Source organism: Orcinus orca, chromosome 4 (genome assembly GCF_937001465.1).
Source record: "Orcinus orca chromosome 4, mOrcOrc1.1, whole genome shotgun sequence".
Classification (NCBI taxonomy): domain Eukaryota; kingdom Metazoa; phylum Chordata; class Mammalia; order Artiodactyla; family Delphinidae; genus Orcinus; species Orcinus orca.
In genome coordinates this window covers 18,461,024-18,477,067 of record NC_064562.1, presented here as the reverse complement: position 1 = coordinate 18,477,067, position 16,044 = coordinate 18,461,024, and the positions used below count along the sequence as shown (strand labels likewise).

Sequence of the window (16,044 nt, the reverse complement as noted above, 5' to 3'; positions counted from 1 at the left end):
CCTTAAACTACTGATAAATGGCATAAATTACATGCTCAGTTTAATCAAGGTATTTTAAGACCTGGGGCCAAATTAGCATTAATTCCCTGCATTTATTTATCAAAATGTTTTGGGGGTACATATGGTGTTTCACATACTGAGCTAGGTTTGGGGAATACAAAGCTAACTAATTCATAGTTAAGGAGAGAAAAGTATGAAGGAAAATATTTATGCAGTAAACAGTTAAGTTTTCAGAGTACAGTGCAAGCATAAATAAAGAAGTTTTACCTAGAAGGGTTAGAAAAAGATTCATTGTCATGTTTCTCAGAATGTTTTTCAAGTCCTTACTGGCATTTATTAAGTGTATACAAAGAAAAAAAAACCCAAATGTGTACTTTTTTGCTTAGATTCTGATTCATCCCCTTCCTTATTAACTCTATCAAGGAAAAATTTATGTTAAATAAACTATTGAACACATAGATTTAAAACATATAATTGATGAGTTCCGACAGTTTTGCACATCCTAGAAACTACCAACACAATCAAAGTACAAAACATTTTATCACAATCAAAAGATTCTTCATGTCCCCTTGCAGGCCTTCTTTCCCTCCACTTCTGTCCCCAGACAACCACTGTTTTCTGTCACTCTAGATTAGTTTGAATAAATACATTCATATAATATATATTCTTTTATGTCTAGCTTCTTTAACTCAGCCTAATGATTTTGAGATTTATTCATAGTGTCAGGTATGTAAGTGGTTTATTCTTCTTTATTACTGAGTAGTATTCCATTGTATGTCACAAATTTTTTTTTTAATCTGTTCACCTAAATGTGTAAGACATTTGGGATGTTTCTAGTTTGGGGCTATTGTGAATACAGCTGCAGTGAATGCTGATGTACAAGTTTTTGGTTAAATATCTAGAAATGAAATAGCTGGTTCTTATGGTAGGAGTACGTTTATGAGTATATGGTTATTGAGCACTATTACAGTTAAAAGAATGTGGTGTGCCACTGAAAAATTGTATTTAAAATGTTCTCAAATACAGTAAAAATGGAAAATTCTTAAAATAAAGGACAATGCATGTATTCCTGAGCATAAGAGGTACTTAAATAAATGCACACCAAATTGAAGTGAAACCTTAGCTTCATATCTAAGCAAGCATAGGGCTTCTGCTCCACAATCAACTTGGCCACTAGAGAAAAGCATCAGCCTCATTCTACTAAACTGATTTTAACTTTAATGTGTAACTTTTCTAACTAATTTTACAATAAGTAATCATCTAAGTTATAAAATGAACAAAATTCAGGGCTAAAAGAAAGGTTGATTAAAAAATAAAATTCTAGAAATGAGTGCTAAGAAACTGTCATAACGATTCAGAATTGTGAAGAGGAAAAAGACAACTAGACCTTCACGTAAGAATGATACAATTGATTCCATGCTCAGAAATCATTAAATATTTCACCTGGTGGCTTTGTTGTTAGTCAATTTTAACATCAAATTATTTTTTTTAAATTTTGCCTGATTTTCATTCACTTACGGCATCATGAAATATATGCCAATCTGAAAAATAATTTGGTATATCTTCTTTTCGTTCTTTTCTTTATCATGGGACACTACATAATATTGATCTGGTCTAATAAAGATTAGCTAATACAAACAACATATATTAAATACTTAACTGACCCATACTACAGTATGTGGAAGAGAGAGGAAAAAAACAACCATCACCTGGTGTTCACTCAAATGACAAGCTGTCCAAAGGAAAGAACCTGTTTCTGTTCTTTTAAAAATAAATTTATTTATTTATTTATTTATTTTTGGCTGTGTTAGGTCTTCGTTGTTGTGCGCCGGCTTTCTCTAGTTGCAGTGAGCGGAGGCTACTCTTCGTTGCAGTGTGCGGGCTTCTCATTGTGGTGTCTTCTCTTGTTGTGGAGCCTAGGCTCTAGGTGCGCAGGCTCAGTAGTTGTGGTGCACGGGCTTAGTTGCTCTGTGGCATGTGGGATCTATCCGGACCAGGGCTCGAACCCGTGTCCTCTGCATAGGCAGGCGGATTCTTAACCACTGCGCCGCCAGGGAAGTCCCCTGTTTCTGTTCTTGTGTCTTATCACTGCTTATTTTAAGGTTTTTCAGGTCACTCAGGAAATTTTTTTGCTGCTTATTTGTTACATTATTATGGTTTTTCTACTTTAAATCCCAATTTATTTCATTTAGAGCATAGTATGAGGAAAAATTTTAGGTTAGAGAACTACTAAATAGAAAAGCTCACTTTGTTAAGCCAATAAATTAGAGAAATTTAAAAGGGTGTATCAATCAGTAAAACTGAATTTAAAATATTTATTAAAAATATGTAAGATGTGTATAAATTCCTTTCTATTATTTTTCATCCCAGGAAAGGAAGAATTATTCAGGATATTTAGTAAGGATGGTATAATTCTAATTTTTATTATCTATATACCTTGTGTGCAGAGGAAATTGTACAAAGCAATAGGTATTTGTCTGAAAACTTGAAGGGTTTACCAATGTTTGTCTAGCTGGTTTACTGAGAATTGTAAAACCCTCAGATTATTAACTGGATTTCCTTAGTTTTTACTAAGAATCCTGATCAAATTTAAATGTTCATCATTTCCCAATGAATAAAAAGGAAAGTCAATATTTCATACATTCTCCTACATTTAGAAAAAATGAGAAGAATAAAGGATCAAATGTGTGCATGCTTATATACACATATACACTTTTACATAAAGTTTTAAAATTTGGAGAAATGTGAAAAGCTTCTCCTTCATCACTTGGTTCTGCTTTATCTTCTTTCAAATTAGGTAGTTTACTTTTTTGACTTAAAACAGATTAAACAAAATATTGATTTAAGATTAGCTTCTAGCAAAATTCTTACAACATATTCCTATATCTGCAATTCTAAGAGCTGAACTATTAATACTGAAATATAAAGGTATTTGATGACATATTTATGTATTTATGAAAGTGATAATTTCTTCAATTACAGTACTTTGAGAAAATGAACAAGAGACATGAATTTTAGTTCAACACTATGACCAGTTTAGCTGTTGATCCTGAAAAGTCATGTGAACTCTCAGGCCTCAGTTTCCTTATCTGTAAAATATGGCAGGGTTGGATTAGATGACTTCTAAAAGTCCCTTGTTTTAAAAAATTTCATGAATTCTATGTGGCTTTATACCCTTAAGCTTGTTCCTTGAATCCACATCTTCTACCCAAGTAACATCTGAATATTTTGCTAAACAAGAGAGATTTAAACTTTTTGAATGTTTATCCCCAAAGTGTGTACGAATATAAAGATATAGAAATTGACCACTTGCCATTTCCTTTTGTATCTCTCTATTAAGAATCTCAGATTTATTACTGCCACCAACAAAATAAAACAAAACAAAAACAAGCAGCAATAACAACAATACTCAGAAAAACGTAACAAAATAACCTCTGTTCTTTCCTTTATCGGTAAACTACCCCATCCTCTGGTCGAGCCCCAAATCTAAGAATCACTCTTGATTTCTCCTTTACCCTTATTCCTGATTCATCCACCACTCTAAGTATTTCTCAAATTCTTCTGATGGCCCTCATCTTCACTACCACAAACCTAATCCAAGTCACCATTATCTCTTGCCTGGACTGCTACAAATCTTATAATTGGTCTCCACACTTCCTTTCCACACTCTTCCATTCTTCTCAACCCACTTTTCATGCAGCTCCAAGAGTGATGTTTTAAAAATCTATGCCAGATCCCCTTTGACAGCTTCTCATTACTCTGGGATGGCCCACAAGGCTATGATCTAGGTCTTATTTATTTCTTCCACTTTATTATCCAACACTCTCCCTGTCTACTGCATCTCATATACCTTGGTCTCTTTCCTGTGCTTTGACCAAACTAAGTTCTGTCCTCAACTGGCGCTTTGCAATTGCTATACTTCTCTAAGGAATATTCTTCCCCTTCTCTTTAAATAGCTACTTTATTCTCATTTTTCAGACTTCAGCTCAGATAAAAACAGAACTTTCTTCACCTTCAGATACTCTCCATTATATCATCTTGTTTATTTCCTTGATACCAATGATCACAATCTGTAAATATCTTCTTTTTGTAGTGTTTACTTGTTTATTATCTATCTCCTCCTGTGCAATACCCACAAAGGGGCTTCTCGCTCTTATTTTCAATGATTCCCAACACCTGGCACAATGCCCTGAACACAGTGGGCTCAATCAATATTTATTGATTAAAGTATTTGGTGCATATATATACAGAAATAATACAAAGGCACAGAATGAGAATTTCCTGGGATTTACTCATCATCATTACTGGAAAAAAACACTCGAATCATATGACCCATGGTGTATGTACTGAGACTTTCTATAAGGAGGAACATAAATACATACCTTCAATGACATAAAGTCATGTTTCTAGTTCTAATCTCACTTAGTAGAGATAGTTTTTTTCCCTATGTCATATAGAAGGCTGATTAAAAAAGAAGAGTTTACAGGTTAAATCTCTGTTAGCTATTTTACTATGATGGCATGTCTCTTTTGATTTGCAATCTTCAGCATCATACGACTAGATTCAAACTAAACATTTTGTAAATGACAAAGAAGTATCTCCCAATGTAAAAATTCTAGCCTTTGAATCTACATGGTGTAAATGAACTTTCAAAATAAATAAATCATTACTGTATGTGAGAAATATCCTCAAAGGTGGGGGGAGGACAATTATTTTTGGTGCTAAAAAGAAGGTCTTCATACCCAAAAACGTTGGTAGCCTAAAAAAACTATAATTTTATTTGTTATGGGTGCATGAAAAAGAAAAAATAAGTTGGTAGTCATGATGTAAATCATTAGGAGTAGTATCATATTTTTGTAAGTCAGACATATTTTCTATTCTGATATACAAGATTATAAAGGATTTTTGTACTCTTAAATATATTGTCTCTTAATTTTGCCTAGCGCTATTTTATTTTTTAGGAGCAGGGTACTGGTAAATAGACATACCTGCCTTGCTTTTCAAGATAAAGTCAAAACATACTTATGAAATCTACTAGGGAAGAAAATTAACTTCTGATGCTTACATTTTCCCCTATAATTTTGTCAAAATAGGTAATTTCTACTATGTACCTTAGACATATTCAAATATGTTTTAAGCATTCAAATGAAAAATTTAAACCCATCAACATCTTTTCTGAAATTCAAAAAAACAACTTATTCATGATCCAGGTGCAGGTAAAATGCATGAAAGACTAGATATAAAAGCAAAAGCTATAAATATTACACCAGTGAAATTACAAAAATGAGTCATGAAGAAAAAAAACATCACGACCGTTAAATACCCGTACATCAAAAGGAAACATAAAGCTTGCAATTTGGTGGCACAGTATTATATTCAGGTTTAAAATTTGCCTTTATTTAATGTAGGATAATTTCAAATATTTATATATTTACATTTATAATGCAGGATCAGGAGAGGAAAGCACCAGTTCCACAGATGCAGTTTAAAATTAGGTCACAGCACGGCATCTGATGGACAGCTTTGGCATGCCTACTGATATCAGTATTAATTTATATAGACCAATAGATTTCTCACATCAGTCAAAATTGTTGACAACTCTAATTTTTTAAAAAAGCCTTTATATAATAATAGAGCATCCGTAAGTCACACTGCATTTGCTAAAGAAATCACTGAAGTTACTCTGTTTACCAGGCTTTTATATTTCTACATTACAGTAAGTCCCCTATACATGAACAAGCTCTGTTCTGAGAGTGCATTCATAGGTCCAATTTGTTCGTAAGTCCAAGAAAGTTAGTCTAGGTACCCAACTAACACAATCGAATATACAGTACTGTACTGTAATAGGTTTATAATACTTTTCACACAAATAATACATAGAAAACAAACACACAAAAAATAAAGAAAACATTTTTAGTTTTACAGTACAGTACCTTGAAAAGTACAGTAATACAGTATAACAGCTGGCCTACAGGGGTTGACATCAAGTGAACAGGCAAGAAGAGTTACTGACTGGAGGAGGGAGGGAGGTGGGAGATGGTAGAGCTGAAGGATCGTCAGCAATAGGAGACGGAAAGCAAGCTGCAGTTTCACTCACACCTGATGTTGATGAAATGCAAGTTCGCATCTTTGAAAGTTTGCAGCTTGAAGGTTCATATGTAGGGGACTTACTGTATCAGCAAAAGACTGAATATCTGTATTTTATAAACAATTTATTAATTAAACTCAGTTATTTCATAAAATTACCTTAAACGACTTCTGAACAGCATTCAGGCAACAATGTAAATAATTTACTGCTCCAATTTATTAGTCTAATTGCTCAAGATCAAAATTAAATTTTATTCCAACTATTTTAAATGAGACGCTTTTGTATCAAACTATTTCATACTTTAAAAAAACTACCCTAGACGATGTATATGTATTTGCATGTGTGCTCACATGTGTATGTAGTAATGATCTAGAATTTAACTTAAACTGATAACAGCACAGTTTCTCAAAAGGTACATTATTCCACTCAGCAAGAAGAATGTGAATTATTCACCTTTAAATAGTATTTATCTTTTATATTCCTTCCCAACCAAGGGAAAGACTCCCGATACGCAGTAGGGATAACTTTGATTAAAAATAGAGAAAGTTTTCAGTACTTTAGCTTGGTTACAAAGAAGAAAAATAGAAAAATTAAAACACAACACAATTAAGAGCAGAGGATACTATGTATTGACAGGGTTTCAATAAGCAGACTAGACATTTTATGTTTAATGTGTCTATACATAGACTTTATCTTTAACAGGTGAAATTAGGATAGTAAAGGTCTGGGGAAAAAACAGATTTCAACAGCAAAAACAAACAAAAAAATCTTACTTTTGCAGAGCTTCATAATTAGACTTTCCCTACCCTTTTTAAGACTTTCCCTACCCTTTTTAAATCAGGAAAGGGAAATTCCAAATGCCATTTAGGCTTTGACTCAGAGGAGAGGAGAGAATCTGGTATCCAAGGGACACACACAAAAAAATTTAATTTGGCAACCATATATGACTTCTTATTGAGTTCAAAAAAAGAAAAAATCATCTAATACTTTTGCCATGTACAATGCTCCCTCACATGTTGTCTCTACTTTCCTATCTATGAAAATTGATCACAACTACCTGTAAACTATTAGTCCATCTCTTTAACAAGGCATTAGCTTTTTTATAACATGGTACATGGGAACTAATCAAGTACTGGAAAAAAGCAGCTAAATATATAATGTGTTCTTTGCCATACAAGTTTTATGAAGGTAAAAATTTATAGACTTAGATTTTTAAATACCATTTTAATAAACAAAAGGTATTTGAATGTAATATGAAGCACAAAAATGGAAAAATCATAGTTCCTCAAAGTATAAACTATCTGAAGGGTTACTAAATATTTAACATTACTTAAACCTAGTACAGTACTTTGCAAGAACCAACCAAATTAATGACAATCAATCCAATCTCACTTCAAAATTCAATTTCATTCTCTCCGCCCCAGTCAGTATTTACCGTATCATACCTGGGTCTACTATAATGGCTTTTTGATATCTCTACCTCATTTCTCCTCTCCTTCCAATACAAATTGAACCCTTCTATGGAACTGAAAATACCAATTTCAAGTTTTCTTCCAGTGGCTTTTTCCTGTCCACATTCCAGCACAAAAACAACTCCTTAGCCTACATACATTGTAAGTGCACAACACAAATCGATAAATGAATGCAAAATCAAGATCTCTACCTACAGTAAACCTTCACTACCATTTGGTTACCTAAAAATCATATCCTTATGACTGCTTATAATACGCCTCACAGCCCCAACTCTGATCCCTTCCCCACACCAAAGCTTCTTACCGTCACTTTGCAACTGACTTCTATTTAATAATGAGCTTGACTTGTACTTTACTGGGAAGATGGAGGCCATGCCAGAAGCACTCTTTTGACTGCTCTCGGTACTACTGTAAATTGTTTTTTTATAGTTTCACCTATGTTGTTATTTTTCTCTAAGGAAGAATGTCCCTTCCCATTCTAACACCAAAGATTTCATTTCTTCTTTTTTCATCTATGATCTTTGCCCATCAATCATTTACTCCAGGAAATTTACTCTGTCCTTGTCCATAGGGTCCTAGCCCAACAAATGAGTTCCTGTTTCCACTACTCTAATTACTCTCACAAGGCTGCCCTTCCCACAAACTGCTTCTGTCTCTTCTTTCTCATTCAATTTCTAGAAAGTTAATACCCTCTTTTCATTTCCTCATTACTCACCATAGCCCTTGAAATTCTATTTCTTTCTCCACAAGACTCGACTTAGAGATTTTTTTAAAACATGAATGTCTGTTAATCAAATGACAAAATTCAGTATTTTTCTTGGCAGTACCTGACAGTGTTTATCACCCAACTCTTTGGAATCCATGACAAGAAAATCGTTTTCCTCGAATCTTTCAGTGCTTCTTCATAAGCTCCTTCCTTTCTTCTATACTCAAAATGTGGCTGTTTTCCTCACGCTTTCCTTTAAACATTTCTTCTGTTCCCATGGGTCAACCATCACTTTTAAGTGCGTGAATCTCAAAGCTCTGTCACCTGAATGTGACAACAGCACCTCAAATTCAACATGCCTCCAAACATATCCACCTGGTTGAGATCTATTTCTGTTGTTGATATTATCCAGATTTGAATTTTGGACTCATGGACTCCTTTCTCTTACCTGATACTTTCTTGGATTCTTACACACACACACACACACACACACACACACACACACACACACACACACACACACACACCCTCTCTTCCTTTCTATTCTCTCTTTTATTCTTCAAGCTTGAAAAGAAACAATAACCTTCTAACTGGTTATTTTTCATCTAGTCTACTGTCCAATGGTTTTTAAGTATGAATGTGTATTAGAATCATCTAGGGTGTGGCCAAGAAAATGTATTTTGAAAAAGTCCGCTAAGTGTTTCAGATACATACTTCTTGTTAAGGGCAACTGCCTATCTTATAATGTACATCTCTTTCAAATTAACTTTTTCTATGGGATCGATCTGCACATTTAACTCTTGCTCAAATACCTCCAATGACTCCCCACTGTACTAGCCTTTCTCCAATATGGGTTCCAGACATATCTCTCTACTATATTATCTACCTTTTAAAATGCTTTTCTGTGCTCCTGAATAATCTCCTAATCCTTTCTCCACATGTCCAGATACTACGCAGATTGACTGCTTCCTCCTCTATTAACACCACTGGGAGGGCTCAAACACAAATGAGCTCCCTCCTAGATCTCTATTGTGTATCCTCTTACAGCACCATCACTGTGTCCTACTTTACTCACATGTTTCATTACCTTGAATGCACTATTTTCACATGTTTCATTACCTTGAATGCACTTGAATGCACTATTAACTCTTTAAACAAAGGAGACACACTTGAACAATTAAACAGAAGTGATTACCAGCAAAACCATTTTTCCCCTCGCATTATTTGCGTTGGTTTTTCCAGAACAAAGGTAAATTATAAACTACTTACAGGCTGATCCTGACTCACCAGAAATCTCACCTGAAGTAGAGGCTTGTGGCCCAACACAGAAATCCTCCCGAGACTAGGAGTGCTAATGCCTAATCTATCCCTACAGGATGCATAGAAGGCAGAACCTACTGATTACCTGTTCTGATCAAGGTACCAAAAGTATGAACTGTCTCTCCCTAAATTTTATTTTAGGGCTGTCAATTTTTTTGTTGATTTTTTTCCCTTAAAGTCAAATTTGGAAGGAGAAAAAATTAGAGGCAATTTTGTCCTCCACTTTAATTATATAAATCCAATAAAAAGAAAATTACTGTTGTAGGTCATACTTTAAATGTTTATATGTACGTGTATATGTATATAAGTTTGTAATTATGTTATATACATTTCTTCTTCCCACTCCCTCAAGTAGGGCTGATAGAAACAAGGTCATTTCCCACAGATTATATGTATGCCTCTTAGAAATGTGCAGTTTTTTAAAGGTTTAATTTTGAAATAATTAGAGACTCACAGAAAGTTGCAAAAAAAAAAAAAATTAGTACAGACAGGTCCTATGCACCCTCCAACCAGCTTGCTCCAAGGGTAACATTTACATAACCCTAATACAATATACCAACCAGGAAAGTGACAATCTACGGACCTTGTTTAGATTTCATCAGTTTTTATATGCATTTGCATATGTGTGTGGGCATGTATAGTTCAAAGCAGTTTTATCATGTGTATAGATTCATGTAACTGTGGTAGTTTTAAATATTCACTATCGTGTAAATCAAATTTTATCAAATCGGTAACAGGCTTAAAAATAAAAGATAATTATATTTTTTGGTCTCAGAAAATAGAACTTGGATACATTACACAACACAGAAATTGAGCAGGTATAACGAATGCAAAGTAGAACTGTATTTTGGTTTAAAATAAACTAGGAAATATATTCAAGTCAAAACTTCTTGAAAATTTTACGTTGTATGCTTGAATCAAGTTCAACTACCAAAAAACAACACATTTGGGCTATATTGTCCAAATAGAACTACGTTTGCTAAAGTACTCCGTTATTATTTCTTGGATTCTGTTAAAGATGTGGTATAAGAAACAATCATATGGAGACTATTTGAGCAATTTTTTAGAACCGTTATTGAAGATACTGTCTAATGCAAACCAATATCTTTTGCAGATTTTAAGAGGAATGTATACAGAATCATCTAAGAAGCTAATGATATCCTGATGATAAAAATCTCGTCTAGAATTTGTCTCAACAGTTTTTTGTTTAACTGAAGAGCTACAAAATTTCTCCTTAGCATAAAATAAAAATTACATAGCATATCAAGTTTTTCACCTTGGCAACTGAGATGCTCAAATTAAATTAGTGCTCATTATGGTAAGTATATTATCCCTGACTCTTACTAGATTTATCTTTGCCTCTCCTTATATGGATTCTGTCCTTTATACTTAAAAAAAGTATATCCTGAGTACATTAGTGTATGCATTGCATTATGTCACAGCATACTTTTTAGAAACAATGTTATAGAATGAATGTTTGTGTCTCCCTAAAATTCATATGTTGATATTCTAACCCCTGATGTTATGACATTAGAAGGTAATTAGGTCATGCAGGTAGAACCCTCAATGAAGAGACAGGAGAGCTTGCTTCCTCTAGCTCTCCTCTCTCTGTGAAGATACAATAAGAAGGCTGTGGGCAAACAAGGAGTGTCCTCACCAGATACTGAATCTACTACTGCTTTGATCTGGGGTGGATTTCCCAGCCTCCGAAACTGTGAGAAATAAATGTTGGTTGTTTAAGCCACTCAGTCTATGGTATTTTAATATGGCAGCCCAAACTGAGTAAGACAAATGATCATACATAAATGCTACATATTTCCTTTGCCTAGCAGTTCATAATTTATATTGTACATCTATATATAACCTTATTTAATCCATACAACAGTCCACTTTTCCAATGAGGAAACTAAAATTCAGAAAGATTAAATGATAATTTAGTAAATGGTAGATCTGGAAATTTATCAATCTGTAATATTTGCCTTCCAGAGAGCTTACTAAAATTTTACTTATTTATAATTTTATTAATTTAAAAATAAACTATATTTTATAAGCAATGCACCATTTGCTTAATTTCTAAAAAATGGCTCCAAATACTACTCCCATCACCCATTTATTTTCATTCTGATCAAAACCCACATATTAAGTGTGTACTCTGTAATTGTCCATAAGTTGTGTTCCTTTGTGCATTTTATTTTCTCCACCATATTAAAAGCTCTTTAATGGCAGGAACCTTTTATAGAGCTTATGATAGGGTTACAAAACAACATCTATTTCCAACTACTATATATGTAGGAAATCTTTACAAGAGAGGATTTTCATGTGATAATAGCCATATTTACTGTCTCTAAAAGCAGTTGCATACAGTTGTTTATTCTTATATACATGATGTACTCTGATAATAAATTAAAAATTACAACAGATTAGTAAAAGCTGAAGAATCTTATTTTTATACTTATTGGTTGATAATTCTATTCTACTCTAAAATTGAATACTAAAAGAAGTAGGACAAATCTATAGACCTGCAAACTCTTTAATAACATAATCAAACACTTAACCTAATTTATATCACTGAAACAAACATTTTAAATGTAAGATATAAATAGTTCTGTGTTTAATATAACTGCTGCAAACATATTCTGACTACTTAGGCAATTTCAAAGCATGTCTGTATTACTCTTATCTAACCAACTTACATTATGAAATATTACAGAATTATTGCTAATTCTTTTTCAGCGTTTGCAGTCAGAATAATAAATTTTTTCTTCATCCCTTACATTAAAAATAGTGTAGCACAGTTAGAATCACTAATATATAAATAGGTCCATGCATGTACTTGGGCATCCTTTCATTTTTACACTTCTTGAAGTCATTGAAATAAACAATATTTAGTTTACCTCATAAACAATGGCTTTGGCAAGCCTGATTACCACCTCATTTTGGTAGATTTATTTCTTCATTAGTGAGCAAGAATTCAATTTCCTTTATATCATGTAAGACAGCATGTCATACAAGCTTCTTAAGTGCGCATCTTTCTAATAATAGGACTAATTACATAATCAAAAGCACTAATTTCATTTCTGTAAAGAGGTATATTTGTTTAATTTTAATTAATTTGAATTCTATATTATTCTTTCTCTGGTATACAAAAAGGCACAAATATTTAATTTCATGCAATCATTTTCTTTTAGCCTCTACTAAATGACTTGACCAGTATTTCTGATATCAATTATTTCCTGACCTCAAGCAGTACCATCTACAAACAGAGAAAGCTCAGTCTCCAGTCACCAATTTATCCCTACGAATTATAAACATGGGGGGGGGGATTTAACATGAAGCTCTTCGATACTATAAGACCATTTAATTATATAAGCAATTTTAAATGTGCACAGTTATATAAACAAAACTAATCATTAAAAGAAGAGATTACCACAAAAATGGCCAAGTAAGGAGAAAAAGGGGCTCATTTTTTCCATATCACCTTTGAGAGAAATGTGTAATTAAACAGGCCAAATGTATGCACTGCTGAGATGTAATACTACGTTATCTAAAATCATATCCCCTAGCATATCCCATCACAGCTTTGCTGACTTCTTTCCAAATTGAAATATAATTTTTCTCTCTTCTTTGATCTAAAAGATGTCAAACTTCTTATAAAAAGAATTATTTTGGAGAAGTTAAAGGGCAAAGAGTTAAAACGTTGCTTATATCAGAAGTCTGGATACTTCGAAAAAGAAATCCATAAATGCCTTGGCAGCTCTCTGGAAGCACAGAAAAAAGACCAGGCATTTTAAAAGAAAACTGTTCCCACTCGCTGATGGTTTCATCTCTATATGCAAGAGAGAGACTGGGTGGGATTCAAAAAGTTCATCAGCAACAAAGCCTCATCCTGTCCCATTTAGCAGTTATATCAGTCTATTACCTGATGTTAGGATATATAAGACCGTTTCCTTCCATTAGGAAGAGTTCCCTAAGATGGGCACTGTCAAAGCTGGGAAATCTGAAATCTGACCTACTTTTTTCAAAAGATTTCCATGAATTTCGTGGTAAGTGTAATTCTTTCTACAGTTAGAGCTCTCCTTTCAAAAAGAACTGTTAACTGACATATGCTGGCAAATTGCCTTACGTTTTAAGTATCAAAATAAAAATCTATAAAATATGCACAAATTTCTCACATATTTATCTCTAATACTGAATTTCCATGCTACTTTATGTATATGTTGACTTTACTATCTGTTGTAAGCCCAATAAAATTCTGAATAAACCCACACTAAAAAATTATTCATTTGGAATACATTTATAAAACAAGAATAAACTGATTAGTCCTATGGGTAAGTTTGATAAAATACAAACGTGAATTTTAAAACACATGTTATCTGTAAGAAGAAGATTCTTTGTATGTACAAGGCTGTCATTTATAGTTTTCTATTCTCCGTTTAGGAATGAAGCATTACATTCTTAAGAGGGAAGAAGGTTAATTAATTAATTAAAATAGAAGTTATTCAATACTTTTTAAAGAGAGAAATCTAATTTCTGGGTTCTTTCAAACTCCTGCTTGTCATAATATGTCACTGCATTTCAAGTAAATTAAAAAATCAACCACACAGCATCACATTTATAGACTTTGATATCATTCTTGTAATTAAAATAAAGGTGCTGTACTCTTCCTACAACTATTCTGGAGAAATCACTCATAAACTGACATAGATTTAATTTCAAATAAAAGGATAAGAAAGCATACAGTATTATGGAAATTATATGCTTAAGACAGCATGGCACAATGAACACATTTTTACCACATGATTTACAGTAATAAATCACTTCTTATATTTATTCATTTTTAAGATTACTAACTTCATTTTCCTTAAACAAGGTTTAAATGTATAAAAAGTCTGTATTCAGTATGCTTAATTTTCTATTTAACTATAATTTTCATTGAATTGAATGAGAATAAAGTGGTTATAAATATTCACAAATAAATGAAACAAAAAATTAACTTCATAGCCTAAAGCATATCCACAGACTTTATACTGTATACCTCATAAGAACAGAGTAAATGGATATGATAAACAGCATAATAATGGACTTCAGTTTCATCAAAATGATACTTATTAACTAGACATTACACTAACTTCAAGGTTCTTTAGCGTATACAGGAAATAAAATTACTCTGTGCCCATAAAAATCATAGCAAGATGAGACAATAGATCACTATGGGTATTTCTTCCATTGTGCCAATATTAAGTGAAACTCTAGAACAAAAGTACTCAAAACAGATAATTCCTATGATGTTCAAACAATGCATAATTCAAGAATATCTAAACTGAACAAAGATTAAAGAATACTTTTGATAGCCTTAAATTCTAGTAATAAACACAGAAGATAAGAATAAAAAGAGTAATGATTATACTCTCCAAATACTTGCCATCAATCTTTGCCTATTACTCTGCAGGGGTCTATTAAATATACATTGTTAAAATTAATCATATAAAATACACATTCATTCTTGAAAGCTAACGTTAGAAGCTATAGTGTTTAATAAAAATCCTAAATATGAAAATGCAAGTTATAAACATAGAGCACTAGGATTTTATAAACAAAGCTAATACCCTAGGATAGTAAGAATTGGAATGAAGGCACGGATAGGTAAATTTATAAGCAGCATTAGGGACTGAAATTCTCCAATTAAAATTCACATTAAAAGACATCCCGTGTCCTCAGATATAATATATAATATTCCAGAAAAAGGAAAGAATAAATAAGGCTAGTCTTACCACCACTGCTACAGAAAAGTTATAACTGAAAGCTGTAGTTTCAATCTTTTTTTCTGCTTCTTTCTTTTATTATAAATAAATATGTTTATGACTTTATTTTGTCTGGCTTATATGCACAAATCACTTTTTGAAACACTATGTATTATAAAAGAGCTATCTGTGATTTTTGTACATATAAACTCAATGGGGAAAATAAACAATAAAAGTTATCCTAGTTGTATAAATAGAACTAAATTCTTAGGAGACTTTAAAGGTGAATGTTAAAAAATGTGTTTTTGTCTCAGAAATCTAAGGAAAATCAGGATAAGCCTAATTAAACTGAATATACTCAAGATTTTTTTCTGCATTTTGTTTGCATATACGTGGGAAGGAAAAGTAGAAAATGTAAAAATTTTCCAATATCTATACCCATACCCAAGTTCTTGCTTTCTCTTTGCCTAGTAGAGCAGTATATTATATAAAGTGGTGAGGATGACAATGACGTTATGACAAATAGGAATGGAATCAATGCAAGATGCAATAGGCCAATCTAGCTCTTGAGAAGATAATGGTTTTTATGAATGGCTTTACTGAATTGCAAGTAATTAAAAATGTATTTGGACAGACTTAGAAACTAAAAAATGTGTTCAGAAGTATTCTCATGCAGAGATGGTACTTCAATAAAACCTAATTGAAAAGATATATTTT

At 32.6% G+C, this 16,044-nt stretch overlaps 1 protein-coding gene across 9 annotated transcripts in view; it reads right to left on the bottom strand.

Annotated features, from left to right (window-relative positions):
• The window catches only part of RAP1GDS1 (Rap1 GTPase-GDP dissociation stimulator 1), a 153,992-nt gene that overhangs the window by 77,115 nt on the left and 60,833 nt on the right, over positions 1-16,044 (bottom strand). The window lies entirely within an intron of this gene.